At 35.0% G+C, this 15,673-nt stretch overlaps 1 long non-coding RNA gene across 1 annotated transcript; it reads right to left on the reverse strand.

Moving 5' to 3' along the window:
- Positions 1-1,480: 1,480 nt before the first annotated feature.
- LOC140168072 (uncharacterized) lies at positions 1,481-6,825 on the reverse strand. Its single transcript, XR_011861141.1, has 3 exons — positions 6,722-6,825; positions 3,305-3,433; positions 1,481-2,456 (listed from the first exon to the last, which is right to left on the reverse strand). It is a non-coding gene; the product is annotated as an uncharacterized lncRNA (long non-coding RNA).
- Positions 6,826-15,673: the final 8,848 nt, after the last annotated feature.

Here is a 15,673-nt window from a genome sequence, read left to right on the forward strand (position 1 = left end):
ATTTGTGGTGAGATAAATTTTCTCATCGTAGTGTCTATTATTATTGTCTCATTGAAACTGGGGACACTACAGTTGATAATCCCCAGTAAATTTAGCTCACCACAAACATTATTTGTTTCTCATCCAAAAAATATTTTCATTTTCGCTGTTTATCATCAAAATGTCTGTTTTCTCATCCAAAACTTCATAGTGCCTGGCCAGTACTCCACATAACATAGGAACTGACATGCTTCACTTTGATGTGACAGAACAGAATTGACATGGACAAAAATCTCAACCTTGACCTATTCCCTAAGGAACTTCAACATGCTGAACCAAAAATGGGATGGCTTCTTTAACCCTAACTAAGTAGTTTTTACACCATTATGTTATCAAAAACAAAAAACACACGAGACATAACTTCAGCTCATAAGGCCATTTGGGGAATCATTTTTTATGGCCTAGAGGTTCACATACAAGATCCTGCTTCACCCACTAGCTACATTATCACTTTTGGATGTTATGATAAGGCTGACGTAAAAAGAAAACCCTGTTCTATGGGCCTGATCGACCCAAATTTTCCACAGTTTGGGAAACAAATTTTCCTGTACAAAGGAATGCCGACCCAAATTTTGAAAATATCAGGAACAATTTTTTGTTTGTATTTCCCCGAATTGCAGAATATTACAGATTTTGGTGATTTATGGGGTCATTTTGCAAAAAAAAGAGACCTGACTGACCGACCCTACTTGAAAGTTCAGCCCCGCCCAGTATAACAAGGTGTTGTTTTTGTCGCCTAACCTGAATCCCTTGAACTAATTTTTCTTTTCAAATCACAGTATTCAAAATCTTGTCATTATAAATATGGTAAACAAAGTAGTAGATCTATATCATTCATTGGGAACATTCATGTGTACCATGCACAAATTTTGATTGTAACCGCCAAATTTTGACAAATTTTTTAATATCACTTTAGTTGCAAGCTCCAGTTGAAAATTTATGACTCCCCTTCCAAACTGACAGCCCCTAATTATATTGACATCAGTAATGTTGATTTAACAATGCAACCTAACTGTCTTTGTTGCAAAAACTAATGTAGCCCCTTTATGACGATCTGATTAGAAGTTACATCATTCCACAGACCAGGATCTGTGATCATTCCAATTTTATTCAAAATACTCACACAAAACATTGAAAAGGAAAACAGATAAAGCCAGACAGGATGGTTAAGGAGGTGACCAGGCTCAAACATGATTCATTGGTTTTTAAAACAATTTTAAGACAAAGGGGTCAAATTACATGTACATTTGTGTTTGTTTTTTACATGCAAGTTCCATGCATGTTTCAGAATCTTTTTATTCCGATTAATAATCTTTACTTTCTAATGGCTGTTATGGCTCTATATCCAGGAACACTCCAAAATTTTTTAATTTTTTTTTTAATCCACCCCGCACCTCCTCTTTCAAAGCTGTGAAGGAAAAACAAACAATTATCTTTTTTGGCCTTAAAATTAATGGCGAGTGAAAAATGGGCGAGCTAGAGCGAGAGAAAATGGTGAGTTAGATAAGTTACCCCCTGGCCCTTGCAGAGATTAAAGAGTGCCCCTGGTTAGAATACGGCAAGTCTCACCGGTGAGTTAAGATTTTTACTGCAAGTCGTGCCTGCGAGTTAAGATTTTCATGCCAAGTCCAGCAGACGAGTTACGGCAAGTCCAATCGGCGAATTAAAATTTACGGCAAGTCCCATCAGCAAGTTATTAGTTATGGCAAGTCTTATCAGCGGGTTAAGATTTTTACAGAAAGTCCCATTGGCGAGTTAAGATTACAATCTGATAAAGAGTAAAGTGGATTTTTTCTTTCAATCATGAACCTCAACTGGTGAACAGGACTTGAATCACTTGATAGTGTTGTCATAAACTCGCCGGTGGGACTTGATGGTGTTGTCGTAACTCACCGATGGGACTTGATAGCTTTGTCGTCCGCCTTTAGCTTACTTTGTGTAGGGTAATTGACAAAAAAACCTAATCTCTGTGGGGGTGGTAACTCGCCTTTTCTTTAACTCACCTTTCTTAAAACTCGCCCTTTGTTTAACTTGCATAGTTACCACTGTGTCCAGTATTAATTTTTTGACTTAATTGCAGTCCACAAACACATTATCATAATTTTAAATTACGAGTTTCACTGTTGTAAAATATCAAATTAACAGTAGGTGATGGCTAGGCTACCAGCTAGTCCACTAAGCCTATAGATAGGTAGGCCTACATGTAGGCCCTACCAGCCATTTTGACAAGATGTCTTTTTCTGTCAATAATTTTCACCTCAAAGTTTAATTCGCTTGAACTTAGTTGAATTGCTGACATGATATATGGCACAGGTGATTGCTATGGAGCATCATCATCACTGTATCATCATCTCATGTCTCTTGCTTTATTAGCTTGTTGCTGCAGGTGGTTCCGCCAGTAGAAGTTCAAAATTCATCTGTAAAGAAATAAACCAAAATATCAATTAAAAATGACAGGGAAAAAAAAAATCTTGGGGCCTGACTTAATTAATAGCTTGGGCCCCGACAATAAATTAGGGCCTGCGCTTCAAAATCAGAGCACTAAAAAACTAAAATACTACCTCGGGGCTTCAAGTGAAGTTACTATCACGTGGGCCCCAAGTTACTAAGTCTGTGCCCCAAGTTACCAAGATGGGCCCCGAGTTACCAAGTTAAGGATAGTATGATGGGCCCCAAGATTATTCGGGGGCTCTGTAATAATCTGGGATTGCAGTTGTGAAAAGGAATGATGGCAATAAATTTGAATTCTTTTACGATTCTCAATTGATTTATCCAGTACCGTATTCATTCCAATAAGCACCCAGGGCGCTTAACGAAGTCATTTTGGGTGGGTGCTTATTTTTTACCTGGTTTACCTAATTTTATGTGAGGGCGATTATTAGAGATGAATTTACGTATGTTATAAAAGGGTCCTGAGACGTTCTTGTAGCTTTTCTGATGTAGAAAATGTATTGCAAGTTTCACTATCAACATCTATCTGTCACTTCAACATTAATGGTACCCTTTAGCAAATTGAATATACCCTGGGTGGGCGCTTATTGGAATATGGTACATTAGTTAAAATTCACATAGTACATGTAGTTGATTTGCAGAGCTACAATCCAGCTGTAAGTAGGTAGCTGCAAAAACTATGACTAATTCTGGACCATTGTTTGAGGTATCAATCATTCTGGACAATTTTATTGAGGTATACATTTATTCGCATTTTAAGCCATATGACCTAATCCTTTTATCACCCAATAAAGCAGTTACTCATTGTACATACCAGCGTTTTGTACTGTTGAGTTCATCAATATACATTCTGATTTGGAAGCCACACAACTAACATCTCCTGAAAGCAGTTGCTGAGCCTACAACTGTACAATTCACTTTAAGTTGACATCACTGCTATCACCTAGTTGAGGAAATTCAAGAAATAATATCTTAAAATGGAGAAACATTTTACAAGAACAAACATGTTTTTCTCGTAAAGCTTTATGAGGCCTAAAATCTATATAAAATTTATAATTTCAATTATATCAAGAGTTTAGGCTTAGCAAATAAAATTCTCCATTTCAATGTTCCGTAAAGTTACGGAACATTAAAATCAAGGATTTTATCATGATTTTAGGCTTCATAAAGCTTTGCATAAAAGCTACGGAACATTAAAATCAATTTAAAATTCTCAATTTCAATTTTGACGAGATTTTAGGCCTGGTAAAGCTTTACAAGGTCTAAAATCTTGATAAAATACTTGATTTCAATGTTCTGTAAAAGCTACGGCACATTGAAATCAAGGGTTTTATCAGGATTTTAGGCATCGTAAAGCTTTGCATAAAAGCTACGGAACATTAAAATCAAGTAAAATTCTCAATTTCAATTTCAATTTTATTGTTCCGTAAAAGCTACGACACATTGAAATGAAGGATTTTATTGAGATTTTAGGCCTCGTAAAGATTTGCATACAAGCTACGGAACATTGAAATCAATTCAAATTCTCAATATTAATTTTACTGAGATTTTAGGTCTTGTCAAGCTTTACGATGCCTAAAATCCTGATTAAAATTCTTGATTTCAATGTTCCAAAAGCTACGGCACATTAAAATCAATGATTTTTTCAAGATTTTAGGCATCATAAAGCTTTGCGTAAAAGCTACGGGTAATTGAAATCAATTATAATTCTCAATTTCAATTTTATCGAGATTTTAGGCCTAGTAAAGCTGTACAAGGCCTAAAATCTCAATAAAATTCTCAATTTCAATGTTCCGTAAAAGATATGGCACATTGAAATGAAGGATTTTATCAAGATTTCAGGCATCGTAAAGCTTTGCATAAAAGCTATGGAACATTAAAATCAATTAAAATTCTCAATTTCAATTTTATGGAGACTTTACGATGCCTAAAATCCTGATTAAATTCTTGATTTCAATGTTCCGTAAAAGCTACTGCACATTGAAATCAATGATTTTTGCAAGATTTTAGGCATCGTAAAGCTTTGCGTAAAAGCTACGGGTAATTGAAATCAATTATAATTCTCAATTTCAATTTTATCAAGATTTTAGGCCTAGTAAAGCTTTATAAGGCCTAAAATCTCAATAAATTCTCAATTTCAATGTTCCATAAAAGCTACTGGCACATTGAAATGAAGGATTTTATCAAGATTTCAGGCATCGTAAAGCTTTGCATAAAAGCTATGGAAAATTAAAATCAATTTAATTCTCAATTTCAATTTTATCGAGATTTTCACGATGCCTAAAATCCTGATTAAAATTCTTGATTTCAATGTTCCGTAAAAGCTACAGCACATTGAAATCAATGATTTTTTCAAGATTTTGGGCATCGTAAAGCTTAGCATAAAAGCTACGAGTAATTGCAATATTTCTCAATTTTATCAAGATTTTAGGTTTAGTAAAAGCTTTATAAGGCCTACAATCTCAATAAAATTCTTAATTTCAATGATCCGTAAAAGCTACGGCACATTGAAATGAAGGATTTTGTCGAGATTCCAGGCATCGTAAAGCTTTGCATAAAAGCTAACATTAAAATCAATTTAATTCTCAATTTCAATTTTATCAAGATTTTAGGCCTAGTAAAGCTTTAAGGTCTAAAATCTCAATAAATTCTCAATTTCAATGTTCCATAAAAGCTACGGCACATTGAAATGAAGGATTTTATCAAGATTTCAGGCATCAAAAGCTTTGCATATAAAAGCTATGGAAAATTAAAATCAATTAAAATTCTCAAATTCAATTTTATCGAGATTTACGATGCCTAAAATCCTGATTAAAATTCTTGATTTCAATGTTCGTAAAAGCTTTAACATTGAAATCAATGATTTTTCAAGATTTTGGGCATCGTAAAGCTTAGCATAAAAGCTACGGGTAATTGCAATATTTCTCAATTTTATCAAGATTTTAGGCCTAGTAAAGCTTTATAAGGCCTAAAATCTCAATAATTCTCAATTTCAATGATCCGTAAAAGCCACGCACATTGAAATGAAGGATTTTGTCGAGATTCCAGGCATCGTAAAGCTTTTGCATAAAAGCTAACATTAAAATCAATTTTAATTCTCAATTTCAATTTTATCAAGATTTTGGGCCTTAAAGCTTTAGCGATGAGGCCTAAAATCTTGATTAAATCTTGATTTCAATGTTCTGTAACCAAAAGCTACGGCACATTGAAATCAAGGGTTTTATCAAGATTTTAGGCATCGTAAAGCTTAAAAGCGTAAATTAAAATTGATTGGGCAGCTGATTGGGACAATTACTTTGATCATTGTTTGATGTGTGAGGTATACTATTTTGCAGCAAACCTTTGACGAGCGCGACTGCCGTGATGTTGCAAATTCGAGCTAACAACGCGCACGGGCGCACAGTTCATTCATAAATTTCCACTCGGCAACAGCAGATCGCCTCAGCAGCCAATCAGAGACAAGTGCGTCCAACGCAGTAAATACGCTGATGTATGCTTAAAATACGCATGCGTCAAAGGTTTACTGGAATTGATTATAATACTCATTTTCCAGCTTTTTGTGTGAGATTTATTACCTAGGAGTGAGATTATACTACCTGCGTCATGTGCGTGAGACCGCAAGAAAGTGACCCCATGCGTGAGACGCACGCCAATGCGTGAGAGTTGACAGCCCTGATGACCATTATTAATACTGCAGAGATCATTCCAGAAAGGAAAGCAGTAAATATGTCATGCATGTTTCGTTTTGTTTGTTGTCAATTTAATATCATGACAAATTGACATGCAATAAAAATGCATGACTGCCAAAACTTTATAAAAAAATTTAATTTCAATTAACAAGAATTTGATAACATATTACACCGACGCTATTTAACACATGGAAATGAACATGTGTTTAATTTGCCACAAAATCAGCACTGTTCTACCGATTTTTCTCGATTTTTTATAGTACGCCGGAGTATTTCAGTCGGGGAGTTCAGTGTACGCTGTGCATACACGGCGCAGAATTCGGCAACCTTTACGTTGACCGATGTCGACGAAGGTCCGCATGGAGCCTCGATTATAATTCCAATTTATTGCAAATAAGAGAGTCCGCCGCTCACAAATTTCACCTCAACATAAAATTAACATATTATAGTTTTATATTTTATTATTCTCTAACTGTTATTTTGTTTTATACGGCAAATTCACACCTCTTGAATAATGTAAACATGACGAGAACATTACTTACCGTGACCCAAGCAGTGAACACATCAAAATGACTTCCGGCGATGATGGCATTTCAGATTTGTAAATTTGGTATCAAAAGTTAAACAAAGTCAACATCCATGTAATTTTTACGTATTAACAGTCGATTGATGATTTTATTTTCTGTAATGAACTGTCAAAAAGTTGTTTAAAAATCAGCGGGAAAAAATATCATTCCTCATACCCACGGGGGCAAATGTCGTGAGTTAAAATGACATCGATCTTCTTATATATAAATAAAAGGAAGGTTGCCCATCTTGTGCGCGAGTGTTCTCCGAATTGCCTAGACTTTCGGCTTTGATTTAGTTGTATATTGATCGGGTACATATTGCCATTTTTCCATCGGACATTCGTTTTTGCAAAAATTGATGGTAACTAAGAGAATAACATAAAAAACTGTCGTGTTGCTATGCAAAATCGCATGCAGTGGCATTGTGGGTAATAAGGACAGTGTGAAACGCGTAATAATATTTCCATTAAAAAACCATACGCAGAGCAACATTGCCCTGTTTTCTGCCAACTGCGAGGTGGCCAAGAAATGATTCAGGCTATCTAGATGCACAACATCGCGTACTTTAAGAATGATCTTACGAGCTTTTCGCCCCTACGCAGAGCTACGCACCCCATTCTCCGCCACTGCACCGAAGTTGGCAGCCAAGAGATTAAGGCTACGTCGCGGAAATTTTATTATTTATTCTAGGCCTATGATTAGTTTTACAGCCAAATTCATACGGGAGATTGAGGAATATACGGGGAACGCATTGCACTTTATTTGGTTGAAACGGTCAAGACCAAGAATTGGCCTCAAAATCAGTGAAAATATGATTAAAACCGGGGTTTTTCCCGGGATTTTTTGTTGTCAAAACTCAGTGGTAGCGCGTACCGTAACTAACTGGCAGCAGCGGGTTGGCGTTAGTACGTCCATAGTACGTCGGCGTACTGAGCAATGTGACGCGCACGTACGGGGTGCATAATATGCACAGACCAACTTTCCGTGCCCGAGAAATAGAAAAGAAAAGAAAGGAAGACAAAACTGAAAAGGTAGGCCTATGGATGGGTTGGGTTGTGGATTATATGCATGGTACTGGATTCGGTTAAGAGATTACCCGCCAATATCGTGAGGATACGAGAGGAAAGAAGGAAGCTAAAAATGAAAGAATAAATAAATAAATAAATAAATAAATAAATAAATAAATAAATAAATAAATAAATAAATAAATAAATAAATAAATGAATAAATAACTCATGTAAAAAACTAAAATAATGAGAACAGAATTATATAGATAAAATTCAAACGGGAAATCACAAGCTAAGCAGGAAATATGAAAAATGGGAATAAAATGTAGAAAAAAGCCAAAACTAAAAGGAGAAATGTAAGAAATGGTAGATTTATAAGATAATGCATGGGAACGGGTCTCAATAAATGAATAACATGGAAACGGAAATCACAAGCTAAGCAGCATGTGAACAAAATAGACCTATGCAAAAGAAACTGAAGAGAAAGAAAGGAGCTAAATGAATAAAAAAAAAAAGAGAGAAAACAAAAGAAGAAGACAAAAAAGGTACGGGTAGGCCTATTATACGGGTTATGGTTACAGTAACTAAATGAAACGGGAGCAAACTAAAGAGGGAAAGAAAGAAATTAATCAGGAAAATTAAGGGAAAAAAAGAAGTTAAAATTAGAAACTAATCAGGAAAAATAAGAAAATAAATAACAACTGAAGGAAACGGAAATCACAAGCTAAGCAGCTAATAAAAATGAAGCTATAAAGGGAAACGTATAAGACAGGATAGATTTAGAAAATAATGGGAATGTGTTTAGGCCTAGATAGATAAATAACATGGAAACGGAAAATCACAAGCTAAATAGCATTTTGTTTTAATGGAAACAAACTAGGCCCGTGCAGAAGAAACTCAAAGGAAATGGAAATGCAAGAAGGGACAGGTTTAGAAAAATTAAATTTACCTTTCAATGATTCTACCTTTTCAGTAATTCCTCCTGTTTTAGTGATCGCTCCCATTTACTCATCTAGCGGGGACCCGCGCGAAGCGCGGGTATCCCGCTAGTATTTAATATATCATTATGTCTAAAACACAACCACAAACAAAACACAACTCCTCCCTCCCCCCCCCAAGAAACAACAACACAGCAATGACGAACCGGGCAGTGGTAAACGCACATTGCTTTAAAAACTGGTGTTTTTTGTGTTTGTTTCAATTAATTTAATGAGTTAGAACAGCATATTTTGTATGTATAAAAAAACAACCCATTCAAAACACAAACACATAAACGGAGAACCGGGCAGTGGTAAGCGCACATTACTTTCAACCGTTGGTGACGAATTTAACACAAATTTGAAATTATCGCAAATTTTAAACGCTACAAAGGGCAGCTTTAATCAAAACCATTCACGCATACAACATGGTTTATATCCACGTGCACACCCACTGCATAAAGACCTTTTCAAACATTTAACCTAGTCAAATATCGTATGGTATGAAAAATACGCCAATTAAGTCTTTTCTACGCTCATCAATGGTTACTGACCCACTTTGATATAGCTTTTGATTAGTATGGGTAGTTCTGCGTCCTGTGTAATATCCGCTCGCTTAGCGATGAATACTTTACGGGTGTGATGGTAATACAACATTATTAACGAGCGTAATTATGACAAATATTACTTAAATACGCTGATGCTATACATTAGTTGGCGGATAATACATTTTATTTATATCTATAAAATATATCTGAGCGATATTATGTTTTCAATTTTTAAAATACAATGTTATGCAGAATTCAAATCATCTTATTATATCTATAAAAAATGTCTGAGCTGTATTAAGTTTTCAGTTTTAAAATACAATGTCATGCAGAATTCAAATATGACAATAAACACTGAAAATATTCCCACTATTTTGAAATTTCTAATGTTGACTTGGGTTATGGAAGACCATGCACGTAAAGAAATGCTCAAATTGAACGGATGAAATAACTCGAAAGGAAACAAATACACTATAATATAACACTAAGCTTGCGTATAAGAAGAATACATATGAAAGCACGCATTGAGATTAATGCATACAATATTTTAAGTCGGACACGATACAGACAATGCATATGTCCTATTGTTCAAAACCAGACATCTTTAGATAAAAAAAATGGTTACCTATAAATCCTTTCTCTGCGTGTATGTCGACCTGTCAAATTTTTTAAATACCTAAATAAATGCAATTTTGTGACAAAAAAGTCTTTACACAAATATGCATTTAAGAGTACAAAAACATTGCTAATACTGACTCAAAGGTTCATGAGATATGATTTCCCCGTTTTGGAATAACTGACCAAAATAGATTTTATCTTAAAGTTATTAAAGAGTTGAAGCTATAAAATTAATTTAAAAAAGAAAACACCAGTGAAAAGAGACCAATTATTTACCAATCTAAATTTTCATGCAATGGGCTGTTTCCAGAAAATAAGTGCACACCCCTTATAAAGGAGTAACTTTTCAATAAAAAAATGTCTGGATTTCCAAGCTTCCTTTCTGAAAACTGCTAGAATTCTAGTTGCCAGTGTTATTGGAAGCTTGGAAATGCAACTAAATGAATGAAAATCATAGAATTGTCAAAATGAGCCTTTCAAATGGAAGATTTTCAATTTAGAACTATTTTATTGCTGGATTTTGACGCCTTTGGACACTTTAAAGATCTAGATGTCTAACAATCATGTCTGGACAAAAAAAGTCCACAAATTCGAACTCCTCAATAGGGGATGTGCATCTGGAATATCTCAATAAACGATATAACTCAGTTGTAAAATTAATCTTTTTTGCATCGGTGAAAAGCGACCACTTGTTTACCAATTTAAACGGCACTTATCATGCCAAGTAACAATAAACGATGTATCGCATTGGTCAGACATTTATCGCTCCTCGCTAGTGATCGGAGTATAAATTTACCTTCGCTACAAAGTTGTTGTTGGAGAGGATTATAAAATTATCTGCATAAAAGCAAGCTTACTGCATCACTCAATACGCTGACATGATCTCTCATGAGGTCCATATAGTAACATAGATTGTCCCAGTTTTTCTGCCTTAATGGCATGTTGAAAGATCAGGCTCTTCAGAGACGGCACTTAAGGCCGGAATGTGGAGGTAGTACATTTATTCATACATCAAGTAAATCACACGCTAGTTTAAGCTTGCGAAATATTTAATGTTCAGACATTTTCATGAGTGCTACCAAAACAAATGATGAATGAAAACAGCTACTGGATGTTGAACACAACATAAACGAATGTACAAGATAAATTGAAATAAGCACATAACCTAAAAAGAATGTAGTGAGTTTTGTCACAAACTTTGTCTTGGAAAGCATAGAGCAGTAACTATTCTTTTGCTGTATTTTTCTTCTGTTGGTTTTAGTTGATATATGATAATAATGGGCTATTCCAGTTGAAATCCATAGCTACTTCATCAAAACCAATAGCAGTAGACAGTTACTTCATCAACACCAATATCAACAGTAGATAACTACTTTACTAACACCAATACCAGCATTAGATAGCTACTTCATCAATACCAATATCAGCAGTAGATAGCTACTTCATCAATACCAATATCAGCAGTAGATAGCTACTTCATCAACACCAATATCAACAGTAGATAACTACTTTACTAACACCAAAACCAGCATTAGATAGCTACTTCATCAATACCAATATCAGCAGTAGATAGCTACTTCATCAATACCAATATCAGCAGTAGATAGCTACTTCATCGATACCAATATCAGCAGTAGATAGATACTTCCACAATACCAATATCAGTAGTATAGATAGTTACTTCATCAATACCAATATCAGCAGTAGATAGCTACTTCATCGATACCAATATCAGCAGTATATAGCTACTTCAACAATACCAATATGAGCAGTAGATAGTTACTTCATTAATAGCAAATATCAGCAGTAGATAGCTAATTCATCAATACCAATATCAGAAGTAGATAGCTACTCCATCAATACCAATATCAGCAGTAGATAACTACCTCATATCAATATCATCAGTATATAGCTACTTCAACAATACCAATATCAGCAGTAGATATTTACTTCATTAATACCCAATATCAGCAGTAGATAGCTACTTCATCAATACCAATATCAGCAGTAGATAGCTACTTCATCAATACCAATATCAGCAGTAGATAGCTACTTCATCAATACCAATATCAGCAATAGAGGTAGATAGCTACTTTATCAATACCAATATCATCAGTAGATAGTCAATGAGGGCACGGTGGCTCAGTGGTTACGGCCTTGGACTCATAATCTGAGAGCTTGCTTGACGTGCGTGGGTTCGAGTCCCCGTCCTGCCACCGTGTTGCGCCCTTGGGCAAGGCGCTTTGTCTCGCTTGCCTCACCCCACCCAGGTGCAATGGGAAGCTGTTAGGGGTAATCACAGTCGTTGTCCTGATGAACCCTGCGCCATTTGTAGGCAGCAAACGTGGTTCCGACATATTCTAATAACGGCGGAATAAATGTAAAGCGCTTTGAAGCTGTTTACGGCATAAAGCGCTATATAAATATCTACATTTATTTTATTATTTTATTTATTACTTCATCAATACTAATATCAGTAGTAGATAGCTAGATAGCTACTTCATCAAAACCAATATCAACAGTAAATAACTACTTCATCAATGCCAACATGAATAGAGAGCTACTTCATCAATACAAATGTCAGAAGTAGATAGCTATACTTAATACTGATATCATGCAGTAGTAGATAACTACATTATCAATACCAATATCAGCAGAAGATAGTAACTTTATTAATGCCGATGTTAGTAGCATTAGATAGTGACTTCATCAATACCAATATCAGCAGTAGATAGCTATTTCACCATTACCAATATCAGCAGTGAATAGCTAATTCATCAATAGGCCTACCAACCAATATCAGTAGTAGATAGCTACTGATCAGTATACCAACATCAGCAGTAGATAGCTACCCGGTACTTCATCAATACCAATATCAGCAGTAGATAGATACTTCATCAAAAGCGGGAAATACATGACAGACAATTTCTATCAGAGTAGATATGAGATTTTTTGACTTGCTATACTATTGCACACAGCAATAACCGTACAAGTAGCCATTTTGTTTGGAACAATCCATATGTCAGTTTGTAAAAACACTAGAACTTTTGAAGACAAGCAATAAATGCATCGTGTAAAAAAAAACTAAAAGGAGGAAGCACTCCAACCTTGCGTGTATTGTGTGCCTAAATCGTCATGTTGAGTGTATTTGTTAATATTTACATTGACATCCGTTCAAGTAAAGTACACAGGCAAAATGGGGCACAATAGACGAATTACTTGTTTTACCGGTATGTCATCTTACATATGACGATAATATTTGGTAAGAAATCTTTAGTGGAGGATACAATAAATATCGTATTCAAATATGCACTCATACTTTCCACCTTATCGACCGACATGCAACTCTCAAAAGACACTGGGCACGCGCTACTCTTAACGCTGTAACTGCATGCACAATACTCACGAAGCACACATAAATGCTATCCATGTATTTGTGCAAGATTGTACAATGATTATTTCTAAGGAACTACGGAAACAATACTAAGCATGTTTGTCCTCGATTGATAATTGTTTATGTAGACTTCAAATATAATAACGAAAATGGAATATTAGGAAATTTTTAAGACAAAATATTAGTAAAATCGTTGCAGTTTTTCTCCTGTATTAGTCATGCACCAGGAGAAGGTTATATAAAATCCCCTCCAGGGTGCCCAACAGATGCGTACTATTTCACCGTTATACACTGTGATAAAAACACAAGTCATGCGTAGTTTCGGGGGCATGGAATTGTTTTCCTCTGGGTCCCTAGGCGAGTCGTAGTTGTGACAAAATTAAAATGTTTGCAGGCAACACCTATATTAAAGCCCTTTGTTTCACGGTGGCAATTTTGTTACCTTACATCGCCTGGCTTCTTCAATCACGTTCAGCAAGATGTCATGTTGTCACTTGTCTTTGACCTAAGGAAGAATTTTTTATTCGTGATTCTGTTGGGATAATTTGGACCCGCATTTAAGCGGCCTTGAATGACCTACACATGTAACCCAACGTGTTTCAATGTTGTTGATGTTACACCCTGATAAACATTACTTGAGGCTGGAAACTCATCACTTGCGTTCATGGTCAATGCGTTGTGAATCTTGTGGTATATATAATGTAACATTGACCGAGTGTAGTCGTTTATAAAGCATTATTTTTCCCCATCGTACTTCTCGAAAAATCGTCACAAATTCCTTAAGAACTGATAAAGAACAACACATGTTAAAATTTTTTCCTTTAATACTCAGATAATTCCAATCTTATCAAATCAACATTATTAATAATGGATTATTAAGGGCATTCCATTCACTAAGACAACTTAGAGTACATCAGCAGTAGATTGCTACTTCATCAATACCGATATCAGCAGCAGATAGCTACTTTATCAATACCGATATCAGCAGCAGATAGCTACTTAATTTTATCAAGATCAACATCATCAGTAGATAGCTATTTAATTAATACAAATAATATCAGTGGATAGCTATTCATCAATATCAATATCAGCAAAAGATAGTTACTTCATCTATACCAATATCAGCAGTAGATAGCTACTTCATCAATACCAATATCAGCAGTAGATAGCTACTTCATCAACACCAATATCAGCAGTAGATAGCTACTTAAAGGAGGATTTCGTGATCCTAGCATCCTCTTTTTATGACATTTTTCAGGATAGATATCCACAAAAAGCTTATTCCCAAAATTTGAGTTGATTCCGATTTTGCGTTTGCGAGATATGCATGATTATGTGTATTACACTGCTACATAGGCCACTGTTGTAATTTCGTTCTGGTATACCAGAACGAATTTCAAATTTGACGATATTTTTGCAAAAACGAATTAATCTTCAAGAAACTTTTTGGTACATAAACATTATGTAGCCAGAGGTTTCAGTGGTATAAAAATCTCAACTTTTTTTTGAAAAAAGTGGGGATGAGGCTGTGGATCCACGAAATGCCTTTTTAATTAATACAAATAATATCAGTGGATAGCTACTTCATCAATACCAATATCAGCAGTAGATAGCTACTTCATCAATACCAATATCAGCAGTAGATAGCTACTTCATCAATACCAATATCAGAAGTAGATAGTTACTTTATCAATACCAATATCAGCAGTAGATAGTTACTTTATCAATACCAATATCAGCAGTAGATAGTTACTTTATCAATACCAATATCAGCAGTAGATAGCTACTTCATCTATACCAATATCAGCAGTAGATAGTTACTTTATCAAGTATAGATAGGATTTCATTGTTGAAATCGGTTGAGAACTAAACAAATGGTGATTTCAAAATCCAAGAAATGTTCTACTAAAAAGAACAGTAATAAATCATGATCATGCAAAGCACGGCACTATAATGGTTCACACGTTTTTCGAAAACACTTTGTGTACAAATCAAAAGAGTGCCCAATGAAGCAAACCACAAGGCTTTGAATCTGCATCTTTTGGGGGACTTAGATCATCGTGTGTTTATTTCTTGACCGAATTCAACGAATGAGATCTTTTAAATCTGAGTTAAAAGATGCAGCTATTAGATGCTGATTCTAATTATGACATATCTGTCTTTGTTTAGAATATACACTCATGTTTACCGACCTAGAGTACCAAGTAATTTCAAATCATAAAAAATCGGTCCATTGGTCACCCAAAACGTTGTTAACACCTTTTAACAGGTTATATTTTGATTTTGATTTCGGTAAAAATGTAGTAAAGGTCAAAAACGTTTTAAAACTTTGAAAATATTTATAACAAGTTTCTAAATAGCTGAAAATAACTGATACCTTA

The sequence above is a fragment of the Amphiura filiformis genome, chromosome 13 (genome assembly GCF_039555335.1).
Source record: "Amphiura filiformis chromosome 13, Afil_fr2py, whole genome shotgun sequence".
Lineage (NCBI taxonomy): Eukaryota > Metazoa > Echinodermata > Ophiuroidea > Amphilepidida > Amphiuridae > Amphiura > Amphiura filiformis.